Source organism: Bombina bombina, chromosome 5 (genome assembly GCF_027579735.1).
Source record: "Bombina bombina isolate aBomBom1 chromosome 5, aBomBom1.pri, whole genome shotgun sequence".
In the NCBI taxonomy this organism is placed as follows: Eukaryota; Metazoa; Chordata; class Amphibia; order Anura; family Bombinatoridae; genus Bombina; species Bombina bombina.
Genome location: NC_069503.1, coordinates 972796571 through 972802728, shown reverse-complemented (window position 1 = coordinate 972802728; position 6158 = coordinate 972796571). Strand labels below are relative to the sequence as shown.

The following is a 6158-nucleotide window of genomic DNA, read 5'->3' as shown; positions in this document are numbered from 1 at the left end:
CATTTTCATGTCCCATATCCTTTCTTATAGTCTTTGTGTATATACAAATTCCCATAGGGTCTGCACCACAAACTGATTAATTTAAACATATTTTCAACTGTGCCAATAATAGAAAATTGATTTTGGTTTAGATACACATTTATATTAACCATTTGTCCGGAGTCCCTTTTGGTATGTGTATATGTGTATATATATATATATATATATATATATATATATATATATATATATATATATATATATATATATATATATATATATATATATATATATATATATATATATATATATATATATATATATCACATAATTTATGCTTACCTGATAAATGTATTTCTCTTGTAGTGTATTCAGTCCACGGGTCATCCATTACGTATGGGATTATATCTCCTTCCCAACAGGAAGTTGCAAGAGGATCACCCAAACAGAGCTGCTATATAGCTCCTCCCCTCACATGTCATATCCAGTCATTCGACCAAAACAAGACAAGAAAGGAGAAACCATAGGGTGAAGTGGTGACTGGAGTTTTAATTAAAAATTTTGATCTGCCTTAAAAGACAGGGCGGGCCGTGGACTGAATACACTACAAGAGAAATAAATTTATCAGGTAAGCATAAATTATGTTTTCTCTTATTAAGTGTATTCAGTCCACGGGTCATCCATTACTTATGGGATACCAATACCAAAGCTAAAGTACACGGATGATGGGAGGGACAAGGCAGGAACTTTAAACGGAAGGAACCACTGCCTGTAGAACCTTTCTCCCAAAAACAGCCTCCGAAGAAGCAAAAGTGTCAAATTTGGAAAATTTGGAAAAAGTGTGAAGTGAAGACCAAGTCGCAGCCTTGCAAATCTGTTCAACAGAGGCCTCATTCTTAAAGGCCCAGGTGGAAGCCACAGCTCTAGTGGAATGAGCTGTAATTCTTTCAGGGGGCTGCTGTCCAGCAGTCTCATAGGCTAAACGTATTATGCTACGAAGCCAAAATGAGAGAGAGGTAGCCGAAGCTTTTTGACCTCTCCTCTGTCCAGAGTAAACGACAAACAGGGAAGAAGTTTGACGAAAATCTTTAGTTGCCTGTAAATAGAACTTCAGGGCACGGACTACGTCCAGATTATGCAAAAGTCGTTCCTTCTTTGAAGAAGGGTTAGGGCATAATGATGGAACAACAATCTCTTGATTGATATTCCTGTTAGAAACTACCTTAGGTAAGAACCCAGGTTTAGTACGCAGAACTACCTTGTCTGAATGGAAAATCAGATAAGGAGAATCACAATGTAAGGCAGATAACTCAGAGACTCTTGTAGCCGAGGAAATAGCCATCAAAAACAGAACTTTCCAAGATAACAGCTTAATATCAATGGAATGAAGGGGTTCAAACGGAACACCTTGAAGAACTTTAAGAACTAAGTTGAAGCTCAACGGCGGAGCAACAGTCTTAAACACAGGCTTAATCCTAGCCAAAGCCTGACAAAAGGCCTGAACGTCTGGAACGTCTGCCAGACGTTTGTGTAAAAGAATAGACAGAGCAGAAATCTGTCCCTTTAACGAACTAGCAGATAAGACCTTTTCTAAACCCTCTTGTAGAAAAGACAATATCCTAGGAATCCTAACCTTACTCCATGAGTAACTCTTGGATTCACACCAATATAAATATTTACGCCATATCTTATGGTAAATTTTTCTGGTAACAGGTTTCCGAGCCTGTATTAAGGTATCAATAACCGACTCCGAGAAGCCACGCTTTGATAGAATCAAGCGTTCAATCTCCATGCAGTCAGCCTCAGAGAAATTAGATTTGGATGGTTGAAAGGACCCTGAATTAGAAGGTCCTGCCTCAGAGGCAGAGACCATGGTGGACAGGACGACATGTCCACTAGGTCTGCATACCAGGTCCTGCGTGGCCACGCAGGCGCTATCAGAATCATCGATGCTCTCTCCTGTTTGATCTTGGCAATCAGCCGAGGAAGCAGCGGAAATGGTGGAAACACATAAGCCATGTTGAAAACCCAAGGGGCTGCTAGAGCATCTATCAGCACCTCTCCCGGGTCCCTGGACCTGGATCCGTAACAAGGAAGCTTGGCGTTCTGGCGAGACGCCATGAGATCCAGATCTGGTTTGCCCCAACGATGAATCAGTTGAGCGAAGACCTCCGGATGAAGTTCCCACTCCCCCGGATGAAAAGTCCACAATCCCTGAGCCTTCAGGGAGTTCCAGACTGCGCCCCAACCTAGAAGGCTGGCATCTGTTGTTACAATCGTCCAATCTGGCCTGCGAAAGGTCATCCCTTTGGACAGATGGAGTCGAGAAAGCCACCAGAGAAGTGAATCCCTGGTCTCTTGATCCAGATTTATTAGAGGGGACAAATCTGAGTAATCCCCATTCCACTGACTTAGCATGCATAATTGCAGCGGTCTGAGATGCAGGCGCGCAAATGGTACTATGTCCATTGCCGCTACCATTAAGCCGATTACTTCCATGCACTGAGCTACTGACGGGTGTGGAATGGAATGAAGGGCACGGCAAGCATTTAGAAGTTTTGATAACCTGGACTCCGTCAGGTAAATTTTCATCTCTATAGAATCTATAAGAGTCCCTAGGAAGGGAACCCTTGTGAGTGGTAATAGAGAACTCTTTTCCACGTTCACCTTCCACCCATGTGACCTCAGAAATGCCAGAACTATCTCTGTATGAGACTTGGCAATTTGAAAGCTTGACGCTTGTATCAGAATGTCGTCTAGGTACGGAGCCACCGCTATGCCTCGCGGTCTTAGCACCGCCAGAAGTGAGCCCAGAACCTTTGTAAAAATTCTCGGGGCCGTAGCTAACCCGAAGGGAAGAGCTACAAACTGGTAATGCCTGTCTAGAAAGGCAAATCTTAGGTACCGATAATGATCTTTGTGAATCGGTATGTGAAGGTAGGCATCCTTTAAGTCCACTGTGGTCATATACTGACCCTCTTGGATCATGGGTAGGATGGTTCGAATAGTTTCCATTTTGAATGATGGAACTCTTAGGAATTTGTTTAAGATTTTTAGGTCCAAGATTGGTCTGAAAGTTCCCTCTTTCTTGGGAACCACAAACAGATTTGAGTAAAATCCTTGCCCTTGTTCCGTCCGCGGAACTGGGTGGATCACCCCCATTAGTAAGAGGTCTTGTACACAGCGTAGAAACGCCTCTTTCTTTATTTGGTTTGCTGATAACCTTGAAAAATGAAATCTCCCTTGTGGAGGAGAAGCTTTGAAGTCCAGAAGATATCCCTGAGAAATGATCTCCAACGCCCAGGGATCCTGGACATCTCTTGCCCAAGCCTGGGCGAAGAGAGAAAGTCTGCCCCCTACTAGATCCGTTTCCGGATAGGGGGCCCTCCCTTCATGCTGTCTTAGGGGCAGAAGCAGGTTTTCTGGCCTGCTTGCCCTTGTTCCAGGACTGGTTAGTTTTCCAGCCCTGTCTGTAACGAGCAACAGTTCCTTCCTGTTTTGGAGTGGAGAAAGTTGATGCTGCTCCTGCCTTGAAGTTACGAAAGGCACAAAAATTAGACTGTTTGGCCTTTGATTTGGCCTTGTCCTGAGGAAGAGTATGACCCTTACCTCCAGTAATGTCAGCGATAATTTCTTTCAAGCCGGGCCCGAATAAGGTCTGCCCTTTGAAAGGAATATTAAGTAATTTAGATTTAGAAGTCACGTCAGCTGACCAGGATTTAAGCCATAGCGCTCTGCGCGCTTGGATGGCGAATCCGGAGTTCTTAGCCGTTAGTTTGGTTAAATGTACAACGGCATCAGAAACAAATGCGTTAGCTAGCTTAAGTGCTTTAAGCTTGTCCATAATCTCATCCAATGGAGCTGTGCGAATGGCCTCTTCCATAGACTCAAACCAGAATGCCGCAGCAGCAGTGACAGGCGCAATGCATGCAAGAGGCTGTAAGATAAAACCTTGTTGAACAAACATTTTCTTAAGGTAACCTAATTTTTTATCCATTGGATCCGAAAAAGCACAACTATCCTCCACCGGGATAGTGGTACGCTTAGCCAAAGTAGAAACTGCTCCCTCCACCTTAGGGACCGTCTGCCATAAGTCTCGTGTGGTGGCGTCTATTGGAAACATTTTCCTAAATATAGGAGGAGGGGAAAAGGGCACACCGGGTCTATCCCACTCCTTGCTAATAATCTCTGTAAGCCTTTTAGGTATAGGAAAAACGTCAGTACACACCGGCACCGCATAGTATCTATCCAGCCTACATAATTTCTCTGGAATCGCAACCGTGTTACAATCATTCAGAGCCGCTAATACCTCCCCTAGCAACACACGGAGGTTCTCAAACTTAAATTTAAAATTAAAAATCTCTGAATCCAGTCTCCCTGGATCAGATCCGTTACCCACAGAATGAAGCTCTCCGTCCTCATGTTCTGCAAAATGTGACGCAGTATCGGACATGGCTCTCACCTCATCAGCGCGCTCTGTTCTTAACCCAGAGCTATCGCGCTTGCCTCTTAATTCTGGCAATTTAGATAATACTTCTGTCATAACAGTAGCCATGTCTTGCAAAGTGATTTGTATGGGCCTCTCTGATGTACTTGGCGCCACAATATCACGCGCCTCCTGAGCGGGAGGCGAAGGTACTGACACGTGAGGAGAGTTAGTCGGCATAACTTCCCCCTCATTTGCTGGTGATAATTTCTTTACATGTAAAGACTGACTTTTATTTAAAGTGACATCAATGCATTTAGTACACATATTTCTATGGGGCTCCACATTGGCCTTCAAACATAGTGAACAAACAGATTCATCTGTGTCAGACATGTTTAAACAGACTAGCAATGAGACTAGCAAGCTTGGAAAATACTTTCAAATAAATTTACAAGCAATATAAAAAACGCTACTGCGCCTTTAAGAAGCACAAAAAGCTGTCACAGTTGAAATAACAATGAACCAAATTAGTTATAGCAACCAAATTTTCACAGCAAATGTATTAAGTTAGCAAAGGATTGCACCCACCAGCAAATGGATGATTAACCCCTTAATACCCAAAAACGGATAATCAAATTAATAATTAACGTTTTTATCACAGTCAAACACACTGTCACAGGTCTGCTGTGACCGATTACCTCCCTTAAAATGAATTTTGAAGACCCCTGAGCTCTCTAGAGACGTCCTGGATCATGGAGGAAGAAGCAGGAAGACTGTGACTGAATTTTTACTGCGCAAAAAAGCGCTAAAATAGGCCCCTCCCACTCATATTACAACAGTGGGAAACCTCAGTTAACTGTTTCTATGCAGAAATATACGTTAGCCATGTGGAAAAAATCATGCCCCAATAAGTTTTATCACCAAAGTACCTCACAAAAACGATTAACATGCCAGTAAACGTTTTAACATCCATTTGAAAGGTTATGTAGTGTCATTAATAAGCCTGCTACCAGTCGCTTCTACTGCAGTTAAGGCTCATACATTACTTCAGCATTCACAGTATTTTCTTAGTCAAATTCCATTCCTTAGAAAATTACTTCAGTGCACATACACACATCAGCCTGATACCAGTCGCTACTACTGCATTTAAGGCTGTACTTACATTACATCGGTATCATCAGTATTTTCTCAGTCAATTCCATTCCTTAGAAAAATAATTTACTGCACATACCTCGTTTGCAGGGGGGCCCCGCATGCTATTCCCTTTTCTGAAGTTACCCCACTCCTCAGAATATGCGAGAACAGCCAGTGGATCTTAGTTACTTCTGCTAAGATCATAGAAAACGCAGGCAGATTCTTCTTCCAAATACTGCCTGAGAACAAACAGCACACTCCGGTGCCATTTAAAATAACAAACTTTTGATTGAAGAAATAAACTAAGTATAAAAAAACACCACAGACCTCTCACAACGACCTATCTTGAGTTGCAAGAGAATGACTGGATATGACATGTGAGGGGAGGAGCTATATAGCAGCTCTGTTTGGGTGATCCTCTTGCAACTTCCTGTTGGGAAGGAGATATAATCCCATAAGTAATGGATGACCCGTGGACTGAATACACTTAACAAGAGAAATATATATATATATATATATATATATATATATATATATATATATATATATATATATATATATATATATATATATATATATATACATACACATATATACACACACACAAATACACACACAA

The 6158-nt window shown here is 42.0% G+C and overlaps 1 protein-coding gene across 2 annotated transcripts in view; it reads right to left on the bottom strand.

Annotated features, from left to right (window-relative positions):
* OSGIN2 (oxidative stress induced growth inhibitor family member 2) overlaps positions 1 to 6158 on the bottom strand; it is a 185326-nt gene that overhangs the window by 124798 nt on the left and 54370 nt on the right. The window lies entirely within an intron of this gene.